The following is a 13,559-nucleotide window of genomic DNA, read 5'->3' as shown; positions in this document are numbered from 1 at the left end:
TCATGCACTCGATGAGTAGAATGCCCAGAGTGCAGGTTTTCGAGTTTTGTTGTTGGAAATGGACTAGAAACATTACCCTAAACTGTTTTGGTCTTATAAAGCTTGTTTTAGATGGTGTAATAGTTATGCTAATCCATTTTCAATGGCTATTATCAAAATTTCAAGTTTTATATGGTTTATTTATAATTCTTGAAATTGTTAATATGCATGTTCATGAAATTATGAGCTTAGAAGATCATAGGAATTATTTGTAACGTGCTTGTTAGTTTAATTCTTGATCATTATATGTTTTAATGGAATCCATCATTTGTCCTCAAGTTATGGATTACCAAAAGTCACTCTTTTAAAGTCCATTATGAAACACATAGGTTACATAAAATGAAAAGTCTCTCATTTTAATAAACCATTAAATCATAAGTTATGAAAGATGAAAAGTTTTGAAAGTTACAAAACTTGCCTTCAAGATTTGGAACATGTAAAGTCACTTTAAAAAACTTTAGTTCTAACACTTAGAATTTTAAAAGTTAACATTCAACCCTTATACTCTATAATATTATAAGTTTAATAATAATTATATATGTATAAGAACAAGTCGTTTTACCGTTAGTAGGCTTCATTCACGAAGTCGGTCTATAAGGGGGTATAAGGTTGTTGCCTATAAAATGACAGCTTAATGGGTGTCCACTCTCACCCACCGCTTCCTTGACCGGTGGAGGGTCGTTAGCCGAATGGGTAAGACAAGGACGTTAAATTTTCATTAAAAGTAGGATGAATGTAAAGTAACTAAATGTTTTTTTTTTATAAATTCTCAATCTTAGTTACTTTAGGAAAATGTGATTAAGGTGCTAACCCATGAAATTACACTTTGCACTTTGATTAAGTCGTTAGTGGAGCGTGTGTGGTTAACCGGCACACTAACCTGGACTTAACAAGGTAGGAAAAGGGTGGCTTAAGGTTTGTCATAGGTTGGTGGAGCGCGTGTGGTTAACCGGCACGTCGATTGAGTGATAAACATTAAGGGTACCAAGTAATTTACATGGTTACTTCACACCTTGTTTTGTGATCCTCGACATTCCAGTCACAAAACATGAAGGGCACACTCGAGATTGAAACATGCCATTGAAAAGTTCAATGAATCTCAATGATCTAGGAGTTTCAAAACCAATTAAAACCTAATAATTTATTTCGTTTTTCATGTTGGAAATCGGTGAATCGTCATTCACCTACCTTCAAATATTTTATAGCTTGGATTACGGCATTCCTCTTCTAAGTAATAAAATATTATGTTGGGTCCTAGACTTAATATTTCATTTGGGTATCTTATTAAGGACTATCTTTATATCTAATCTAAATTTGTCTTTCTTCTTTTCAGATGTCTTCCAACAATGTTGTTTCTGGCTCAAACCCTACCGACTCCTTCTCTTTCATTAACCTTTATGGGAGAGTCATCTTCGATGGATCCAACTTTATGGATTGGATCAAGAACATCTGGATGGTCACTCGGTATGAGGACAAGGAATATGTCCTTGACAAGGAGCTTAAGGAACTTGAGTCGTCTGCTACTCCTGAGGAGATTGCTGAATACCAGGCATGTGAGAGAGATGCTACCAAAGTAACATGTATCATGTTGGCCACAATGACAGCTGACCTCCAAAATTCCTATGAGGACTATTACCCTTGTGAGATGCACCGGGATTTGATGGACCGCTACCATCAGAGTGCTCGTCAAGAGCGGTATGAAATCAACTCCTCCATGATAACAACCCGAATGAAGGATTGTGAACCCATCACGGGCCACGTGCAGAAAATGCAAAGGTATGTGGACTGTTTGCTGAAACCGAATGTGAACTTCCCCGAGGAGTTGGCAATTGACATCATTTTGCACTCCTTACCTTCGTGTTATAATCAATTCCAAATGACATACCACATGAACAAGGAGAAAGTTACACTCAACAAACTTCAAGGACTTTTGAAGACCGTAGAAAGTGGTCTTAAAAGTAAGTCGGTTGTTATTACTCCTACTCCTACCGCAGCCCATGTCTTTGATGGGTTTTGAGCATTCTAACACTTCCTAAGTGTACATGCAACCCTAATAACCTTGAATCTATGTTTTCTCTATATACATGCAAATTTCTTTTTCAAGGTTATTTCCTAACTAGCATGGCATGGGGATTACATAAAACATAAAAACTAGTAGAAATACAAACCTTGTTGTTGCTTCGATTCCTTCAAGACTTTGTGAGCCTAGCACCCCAAATGTTGTGCTTCAAATGCTTCACACAACACTACAAACTTGGAATAACTTGAGAGAATGTCACTTAGCCTCAAAAATCGGTTATGCCCATTTATGAATACCCTAGTACCGATTTTGCATGCTATAGGGTTTCTTTTATAGTGTGTCATAATTAGGAGTTACATATGTAAACCCTAATTGTCATGACTCTTCATTTCTCATGATCCATGGGTTTGTAACTCCCATGGACTATCCATGGAGCTCCATATGGTTATAACCAAAGCCATAAACCATGGATCATTAATCCACCATAAAAGAATTGATGATTGTCATAATCAACCCTATATATTTAATTAGTCTCACTTTGATCACCAAATTAATACTAGATTAATACTCGATCAATACTAATTAAATAATCACAATTGTACTTTCTCTCATTTTGTCTATCCAAGTATTGCAATGCCATGCAACCCAAATGGACCTTGCCGGGTCGGGTCAAGTACATACCAAATAAAGTTATGGACTTAGACACTATATCCAACAGTCTCCCACTTGGACAAGTCTAATAACTATATTTGCAAATATGACTTCAAAATTCGACTAGCAATCATAGCTCTTTCAAAGCCTCTCGTAACTGAGATGATGATGATACGCCATTTAAGATAAGTGATCATATAATCCTCTGTTCTCATGATATCATCCAGACAAACACATGGAACATGGTCTTACTTATTGTCCAACATTTGGTTCTCGATCTCCGATTTTTTTCGACATAGAACTAAATTGAACACGTCAATTAGGTTCTAATCGGGCCCGATACATAGGTCAAAACAAAATCATTGAGGGGCCCAGATATTGCTTCTATTTGTAGAAGGAACATATAAACTTCGACTGATATGCTTGTACTAACTACTTGTTGAATTATTCACAAAGGCATGTTTTATAACATCGAGTTACCAATGCGTTTTCGTACAATCAATGAATAACCTACTCATAGTCAACAACTCATATATCTAGGTTTGAAGATTTATATGATATTACCGTCTCACGATCACTCGAGATAAATTCCATGAAGTGATGCAAGTGAGCGTGGGTTGAATCCAATACTCAGCCCTTATGAGTACTCATGAATGTTGTAGCAACCATTGCATTGTCTAAAGCACTTTAGACAAATCATACAAGCCAAATTCATGACAGTCTTGATTCATATCTACTTCCAACATATGACTGACTATGGATGGTTTGAATAATATGATATATACCATAACATAATTATTCTGGAAGTCAAAACATGCAAAGTGAAACACAAGAATAATACTAATCTTATATGGCCCCAACACTTTGAGTGTAAATAAAAAACCTTTTATTTAAGCACCGTATTGATTACTCATTATTTATGTTTCGATTAATCAACTTTATGCTTGAATTACAACATTAGTTGTCCCATGCTCCAAGCATGTACACTATGTTTTTCCAAACAACAATTATGCCATACTCCAAGTATGCATACTATGTTTACATATGGTCCTCTCTTTGTGAAATAGATCAATTGACAATATTCTAATGATGCTCATTTCACAATTCCAATCCTTGTTGTAAATGCAAGAATACCAAACTCTTGCCATTTACTGTAACCTGTTAGATTCTAAATTTATATGCAATGATCCCCTTGTAATGACTATGCACAGAAGTCACAAAGACTTGGCACTAGACATTACAAAGTATTCTAATGGAAAACAGTTCCATGGAAATGAAGTCTCAAATTCAAAGTACATTCCTTTGAACATCCTTCTTAGCATTAAGTTCTTTAATCTTACACAGATCCAAAAATAACTTCCACCTATGGAGACAATTCCATATTACCATTTTGACCATCACTTCTGAACAAGAGTTGCCTCTTTTCAAAATATGTCAATATGGTCCTTACTTTATACTTCTAATTGTCCATGAGCAACCAATCTTTGGTAAACATCAGATTGTCCTCGACAATTTTGCTTAATCATTTTAGTCATTTCCAGTTCTATTCTTTTTTCCATCTTAATGCCCTAGGCATTTGGAAAATTTAGAATGGATGAATATTATAGCACATGTAATCAAACCTATACCCAAAGCATATGGGACATGATTTATTCTATAAAATTTTTTATTTTCCATGTTTTCATAATTCGAACTATGAAGAGGGATGCCGTAATCATAATCGAATTTTGAGAACGCAACATATATAGAATTTCCTTGTGTTGAACCATTCCAGCATAACATTCATATATATTCTTGACTAAAGTAGATTAAATTCTCAATCTAAGCTTGTAGAATTGGAGTGGAGTATAAAATCGTCTCCCTTAATTATAGCAAAACAACCTTTTCAAGGCAAATTGAAACTTTTGTTTTCTACAATTAATATTGCTGACTTGCAATACTTAACATAATAATCATGCTTCCACTAGCATAATGATTATTATCTTACTAGCATAACACTTATGCTCCCACTATTTTTGACATGTATCCAGAGATAAGCTGGACTTTTAGAAACCAACACTTTATTGACTTTTCTACCAAAGTTCAGATTTCTGATACGCAATTTCTTTGATAAGACTTTATCAAAACCATACACCTTTCCTTAGATAGCTCACTTGTGTGTCTAAAAAGTTATGAAGGGGGATGTCGTAATCATAATGTTTAGACCTTTTGTCATTCTCACAATTGCTATCTACTCAAAATCTACTTAGTGAAAGAGTTTCCTTATGACACTTAGATTTTTATGGTGTATTTGTTCCTATCCATGTGATTTTGTCATAACCATAATCACAAGACAAGGTTAGTGACAAATCCAAACTCATATGGACTGAACTTGCTCAATCTTAATTTATTGCCACCTGGTAGCATAATGCCCACCATTGCTTCCGGGTTGTTATGCAAACAATTGAGAACTCATAGAACTCACAAGCATAATCAACTTTTAACTGGAATAAACACAGAAATAAGAATATGTCAAGATGATAGGTTACAAACCTCAAGTCGTGGGCTAGTGATTAACAAAACTCTTGATTAGTTCTTGAAACTATCTCAGAATCTTTTAGACTCCCACTGTCCTCTTGACATATAAGACTTCTCTTTGTCAAGAACCATTCCTTGACAATACAAATATTCAAGAGCTAGTGCAGATTCTTATCAAGTTAAACACTTCTCACTATTGGTCTTAGCTGGTCTTTGTTTTATCCAAAACATCACAACTTACCAATCTCAAATGTACAAGAATAGGAAACATCTTACTCTACATTTAACAAGTGTTATGAACTTTCTAAAGACTATGTCACTCAAGTTACAATCTTGGAGTATAACTCCAGGATTTGTTTTTGGAACGAAGTATGAATTATCTTTTGATTTAACCATTTCAACAATTCACGATTCTTCTCCCCAGGCAATAAACACACAAAGGTGTCCTTAGAGGATCAATTGTGATATGGTTCCATAATCACTAAGATAATCATAAAACAAAATACACAAGTACTCTCCCATCTCTTCATATTGGAGAAACTTTTATCTTTCTGCCTTATTTGATTCTTCTTATTCATTCTGCCATACATTGAAACTTTTACAATGTTTCAGAATTACACTTAAACTCGTAAGCATAACCATATTTACTAAACTTTAGTAAATCATAACGAATAATCTTATCTACCTTCGTGGTGGACCTGATTAGTGCACAACTTAATGTACCCGATCCTGTAGTCCTTCGCTTGACTCACATGCGAATGTGAACAAGGAATTAGTCTTAATTTACCAAAGATGAAAATTCTCATTCATCACACAATAGAACTTGCATGATTCCAAGTTTCTATCCAATTGAAACATAGGTGATGAGAATCTTTCCTTATTTGGTAAATTAGGACACTACCACTAATGAAAGAATCAAATCCATTTACCCATATTGCCTATCAATGGAAACATATAAGCAACAACCTTTTTCACAAATGCCATTGTAAGGATACTTAAAATAAATAAAATCAAAACCATTTTCTTTTATTTAAAAACTTTGCGGAAAACTTATCCTTACAATCCATATGGAAAACTTGTTGTTATCTATTCCTAAGCAATATATCATAACTCTTAAGTAACAACTCAAAATTCTGATCACCGAACCATGAGATCGAAATCCATCTTCACGATCAGAATCAGCATATACTTCCTTTAAGTATCTTCACTCTTCTTTGATTCTTAAAACATCAATATGTGACCTAGTCACATCATGCAATAAGAATCTCATAATAGAAACTTAATAAAGTTAGATAATGGACTTTACCTAAAGCAGAGTCAAACATTTGACTTTACTATCCTTATGGACTTTAAGGTAAATTTGGCTGCTTTGCAACCAATGCCCTTCCTTTGGCAACAGAAACATATGGACTCTTTGGAAACGGTACACAATCTTAGCCTTTCTCTTTACCATTTGGTCAACCGAGTTGACTATGGCCAATCCCTTTCTATTGGGAAGAGAAAGTTTTTCTGGACTTCCAATGTAACCATTGTCAATGTCCATGGAAGTTTGGGAAGTTGATCTTCCAATTAAATTTTGCTTTACCAATGCTCCAAATCATTGCTGATTCAGCATCATCAAGCAAATAGGTAAGATCATTAAGGGTCATGTCGTGATCTGTCATCAGGGAGTCACTAAAGAACCAAGTCAACAGCCAGCTACCTCGAGACTTCGACACCCGACTCTCCCGGCTTGTCAATATGGGACTTAATCTCCAAGACCTAAGCACATATAGACTTTGTTTGTCAATAGGGATTGAGTGACTTCAAACTTATCAGGTCTTGAAACTTGTGGGATAGGGAGATTTATTGGAGGAGGTGGAGGAAGTGAAGTATGATTTCTAGTCCCACTAATACACAACAAAGGGATTGATCTTTCACCTTGGTTGCCATTTGGGATATCATTTTCATTAGGAAGCTAGTTCCTAAAGATTTGGGACGACCATAGTTGTCTAAACTAGACATCTATAATGGGAGAAATTCAAGTTAGTTGATTTAAAGTCCTTAATATAACACCCAATATGAAATATTAAGGCTAGGACCCAACAACCTATTTATAACTGGAAGAGGGATGCCGTAATCCAATTTATAAAATAGTTGAAGGTAGGTAAATGACGATTTACCAATTTCCACCATGAAAAACGAAATATAATTAAGTTTTAATTGGATTTGAAACTCCTAGATCTTTTGAGATACATTGAACTTTCAATGGCATGTTTGAATCTCGATTGTGCCCTCTCAAGTTTGTGACTGGGATGCCGATGATCACAAACAAGGTGTGAATAACCATACAAATTGACTTGGTACCCTTAACTTTATCACCTAATCGATGTGCCGGTTAGCCACACAACTTCAGCGATCTATAATAAGGTCAAGTTACCCCTTGCCACACTTACTAGTTCTTGATAGTGTGTCGGTTAACCACACACGCTCCACTAACGACTTGGTAAGGTACAAAGTGTAATTTTATGGGTTAGCACCAAATTCACATTTTCCTAAAGTAACTAAGATTGGGAATTATTAAGGTATAGTTACTTTATAATTTCATTATACTTTTAATGAGGATTAAGGTCCTATCCTACCTTTTTCAGCTAACGACCCTCCACCAGTCATGGAAGCGGTGGGTGAGAGTGGACACCTATTAAACGTCATTTTATAGGCAGTAACCTTATACCCCCCTTATAGACCGGCTTCGTGAATGAGGCCTACTAATGGTTAGATTGACTTATTCTTATACATATATATATATATATATATATATATATATATATATATATATATATATATAATTATAATTATAATAATAGTATAAAGGTGTATTTTAAACATTTAAAATACTTGGCGGTTTAATCTATTAATTAAACTATACTCTTAATTTAATTAAAATTAAACCATGTCTATATGGAATTATTAACTCTTTTAATTAAACACTTTAATTAATTTAATGAAGTCCATAAAGTTTGAATTTAAAAAAAAAAGATTAATTTGGAATTAAAGTGTAAGACTTTACAAATTCCAAAACTTGAGGGCAAGATTTGAAACTATTCCAAGTCTCTTCAGTTTGTAACTTATGAGTTTTAATGGTTTATAAAGTTGAAGACTCTTTATTTTATGAAACCTACTATTCTTTAATGACAACTTTTAAAGAAGTGACTTTTGGTTATCCATGACTTGAGGACAAGTTATGGACACCATCATTAACATTAAGATCATGAATTAAACAAGCATGTAGGTTACACACAATTCCATGATCTTCTAAAATTAATAAGAACAAATATTAATATCAAACAATTTCAAGAAATCATAAATAAAGCATATAAAACTTGAAATTTTGATAATAACCATTTATTTGGATGAGAATAAACATTACGATAACATCAAAATCAAGTTTTAAGAACAAAAACACTTTGTGGTAATGATTCTAATCCAAAACAGGCCAAAAACAATTTTTTTTTCACTGAACAGACACCACCTCGTGGTAAACTGGCAGATTCCAAAAAAAAAAAAACGATTTTTCTTGCAAATTGCATCAAGTATACAGAAAACAATCCTAGGCTCTGATACCACTGATGAGTTTTGAGCATTCTAACACTTCCTAAGTGTACATGCAACTCTAATAACCTTGAATCTATGTTTTCTCTATATACATGCAAATTTCTTTTTCAAGGTTATTTCCTAACTAGCATGGCATGGGGATTACATAAAACATAAAAACTAGTAGAAATACTTACCTTGTTGCTTGGATTCCTTCAAGACTTTGTGAGCCTAGTACCCCAAATGTTGTGCCTCAAATGCTTCACACAACACTACAAACTTGGAATAACTTGAGAGAATGTCACTTAGCCTCAAAAATCGGTTATGTCCTCTTATGAATACCCTAGTACCGATTTTGCATGCTATAGGGTTTCTTTTATAGTGTGTCATAATTAGGAGTTACAAATGTAAACCCTAATTGTCATGACTCTTCATTTCTCATGACCCATGGGTTTGTAACTCCCATGGACTATCCATGGAGCTCCATATGGTTATAACTAAAGCCATAAACCATGGATCATTAATCCACCATAAAAGAATTGATTATTGTCATAATCAACCCTATATATTTAATTAGTCTCACTTTGATCACCAAATTAATACTAGATTAATACTTGATCAATACTAATTAAATAATACTATTATTAATATATTAGAACTTATAATATATTAATAATCACAAGTGTACTTTTTCTCATTTTGTCTATCCAAGTATTGCAATGCCATGCAACCCAAATGGACCATGTCGGGTCGGGTCAAGTACATACCAAATAAAGTTATGGACTTAGACACTATATCCAACAGTCTTGGCAATCGGGCAAGGCAAAGGAAAGAAGAGGAAGATCCTTCGAAGGGCACCAAGGGAAAGTCCCTTGATGGCTCCTCTTCAAGTGGAACAAAGAAAGGTTTCGTCACTACTTCTGCCAACCCTAAAGCGGCTGAATGCTTTTATAGCCATGAAAAGTTGCACTGGAAGCGAAACTGCCCAAAGTACCTGCAAGATGTTAAGGATGGGAAATTAAAACCCAACCATGCAGGTATTTACATTATATTGTCTAATAACTCACCTCATTCTAATTCTTGGGTCCTTGATACAGGTTGTGGTATTCACATATGTACTTATTTGCAGGGACTAAGAAGATGTGAGAATGTGGAGCATGGGAAGATAAACTTGATCATGGGGAATAGGAAAGCTTCACCTGTCACCAAGACTGGATTTTATTCTTTGTTTCTAAGTAGTGGGTTAGTGTTAGATTTGAATAAGTGTTGTTACTCGTCTAAAATGGCGAGAACTATTATTTCCTTTCATGGTTTGTACAAAGAAGGTTTTACCTTTTCGTTTGATAATGAATGTGGTGGTATTAATGCTTTCTTTAATAATGTTCTTTGTTTTAAAGCATTACCTTGTGATGGTGTGTATGAAACTGTGTCGGTTATAGATAACCTAGGAAATAATATGTTGTGTATCGATTCTTCCACTAGCTTGGATAAAGCATCATTATGGCACTGTCGTCATGGATATGTAAGCAAGAAACACATAGGCCAACTCCAAAAGGTTGGAGTCTTAGAGTCATTTGACATAAAATCAGATGATAGTTATGAATCTTGTTTGCTTGGGAAAATGACAAAGTCACCCTTCACTGGTACTTGTGCTAGGGGTGAGGGTTTGTTGGATCTCATGCATATTGATGTGTGTGGACCCTTCAGAACAACCACAAGGGATGCTAACCGCTTCTATGTGACTTTTACTAATGATTTTAGTAGATATGGATATGTCTACTTAATCAACCATAAGTCATAGACCTTTGAAAGATTCAAAGAGTTCAAACAGGAAGTGGAGAATCAGTTGGGCAGGAACATTAAGATGCTTCGATCCAATCGAGGTGGTGAGTATCTTAGTACAGAGTTCCTTACTATCTTAAGGAATATGGAATTATCTCACAATTAACACCTCCCAGAACACCACAACTTAATGGTGTGGCTGAGAGGCGCAATCAAACCTTGTTGGATATGGTTCATTCCATGATGAGTCGAGCTTCGCTACCAATCTCATTTTGGGTGTATGCCTTAGAGACTGTCGCCCATATCCTTAATCTAGTCCATAAAAAGAAGGTTGTCAAAACACCTCATGAGATATGGACCGGAAAAGTTCCCAATCTGGACCACATCAAGATTTGGGGTTGTGAGGCTTTCGTGAGGCATGAGTCTCATGATAAGCTTGAACCTCGAAGTAAGAGGTGTATTTTCATCGGCTACCCATAGATATCCTTTGGTTACCTCTTCTACAGACCCAATGATAATGTGGTCTTTGTAGCAAGGAGAGGCGTCTTTCGCGAGAGAGAGTTCATGAGCCAAGGAAACAGTGGGAGACAAATTGACCTTGAAGAAAATCAAGAGTCAAGTGGTGAAGGAACCTCAAACCCTAGCAATCAACCTGAGGAGGAAACTCCTATTGATCCGACAGAAGAGTCTGTACCTCTAAGGCGTTCCACGAGATTTAGCAATGCACATGAGCATTACTATGGTTTCCATATTACTACAGAAGGTGATACACTTATCAATGATAGCACACCGGTATGTCTGAATGAACCTAATTGCTACACGGAAGCCATGGCAGGCCCTGAGGCTGCTACATGGAAAGAGGCTATGGACAGTGAGATACAATCCATGTATGACAATCAAGTTTGGAACTTGGTTGACAATGTACCATGTCGTAAGAAAGTCGGGTGCAAATGGATCTTCAAGAAGAAGACCGGCATGGATGGTAATGTACACACTTATAAGGCGCGACTGGTTGTAAATGGTTTTTCTCAAACTCCGGGAGTTGATTATGATGAGACCTTTTCACCAGTAGCGAAGATTAAGTCTATTAGGGTTATGTTAGCCATTGCTGCATTTCATGATTATGAAATATGGAAAATGGATATCAAAACCGCATTCCTTAATGGAAAGTTGGTTGAGGATGTTTACATGAGTCAACCAGAGGGTTTTGTCAGTATAGAGTACCCTAATAGAGTGTGTGAGCTTGAGAATTCCATCTACAGATAAAATCAAACACCTCACAGATGGAATCTTTATTTCGATGAGAAAGCCAAAGAGTTTGGCTTTTCGAGGAGTGAAGATGAATCTTGTGTATATGTTAAGGCTAGTGGGAGTATAGTTAGTTTTTTGGTATTGTATGTGGATGAGATAGTACACATAGGAAATGACATCCAAACTCTATAGGAAGTGAAGTCTTGGCTTGGGAAGTGTTTCACTATGAAGGACCTTGGAGAAGCTGCCTATATCCTTGGGATAAGGATGTTGAGAGACAAGAGTAAAAGACTAATTTGACTTAGTCAGAGTACCTACTTGGAGAAAGTGTTGAACAGGTTCAGCATGCAGAATTCCAAGAAAGGAGAGTTACCGATCCAGAGTAACGCCAGACTAAGTAAGACTCAGAGCCCGAGTACAAAGGATGAGATAGCAAAGATGAGTTGAGTTCTGTATGCTTTTGTTGTAGGCTTGATCATGTATGCTATGACTTGTACTCATCCTGATGTCGCCTTTGCATTGACCATGGTCAGTAGATATCAGGGGAACCCTGGCAAGGCTCACTGGACTGCGGTAAAGAACATTCTCAAGTACCTGTGGAGGAATAAGGATTGGGTCCTTATCCTCGGTGGGACTGATGACTTGAGAGTAGTAGGTTACAGTGATGCTTGCTTTCAGACTAATAGGGATAATTTCCGCTTTCAGTCAGGCTGGGTCTTTACCTTAAACGGAGGAGCAATTTCTTGGAAAAGTTCCAAGCAGGAGACAGTGGATGATTCAACTTGCGAATCAGAGTATATAGCCCCAAGCGAGGCAGCGAAGGAGGCTATATGGCTAAAGAACTTCATTGCACACCTTGGAGTAGTACCATCTATAAAGGAGCCTATAGAGATTTTCTGTGATAGTGAAAGTGCAGTTGCCTTAACCAAGGAAGCAAGGGATCACGGGAGATCCAGACACATCGAAAGAAAATACCATTTCATCAGACATCGAACATAAGAAGTACTCCTCGTGACAAAGAGGGTATCATCGGATGAGAACCCGACAGATCCCCTCACGAAGGGACTAGTTAGGGTTAAGCATCTCTAGCATGCGATACACATAGGGCTGAAGGATGATATTAGTTTTAGTAGTTAGATAGCTTTGAAATGTGTAAAGTGTAATTGACATTTGATGATGAATAAAAGTTGTTGTTTATTTATGAGTAAAGTGTTGCTATCTTTTGTCAATCATTTACTATCATTTCATTTTGCATGTTTTGACTTCCAGAATAATTATGTTATGGTATTTCATATTATTCAAATTCTCCATAGTCGGTCATATGTTGGAAGTAGATATGAATCAAGACTGTCATGAGTTGGCTTGTAGATGTCTAAGATGTTGGACATAGCAAAGTGTTGCTACAATACTCATGAGTGCTCATAAGTTCTGAGTATTGGATTCAACCCACGCTCACTTGTATCACTTCATGGAATTTATCTCGAGTGATCGTGAGACGGTAATATCATATAAGTCTTCAAACCTAGAGATATGATTTGTTTCCTATGAGTTGTTTATACATTGATTGTACGAAAACGCATTGGTAACTCGATGTTATAAAACATGCCTTTGTGTATAATTCAACAAGTAGCAGAACAAGCATATGAGTCTAAGTTTGTATGTTCCTTCTTGGATTAGAAGCGATATTTGGGCCCCTAGATGATTTTGTGTTGACCCATGTACCAGG

This window comes from Lactuca serriola, chromosome 4 (genome assembly GCF_051521515.1).
Source record: "Lactuca serriola cultivar US96UC23 chromosome 4, Lser_US96UC23_V15, whole genome shotgun sequence".
In the NCBI taxonomy this organism is placed as follows: domain Eukaryota; kingdom Viridiplantae; phylum Streptophyta; class Magnoliopsida; order Asterales; family Asteraceae; genus Lactuca; species Lactuca serriola.
The sequence above is the reverse complement of the archived record's forward strand: the minus strand, read 5'-3'. Positions refer to the sequence as shown.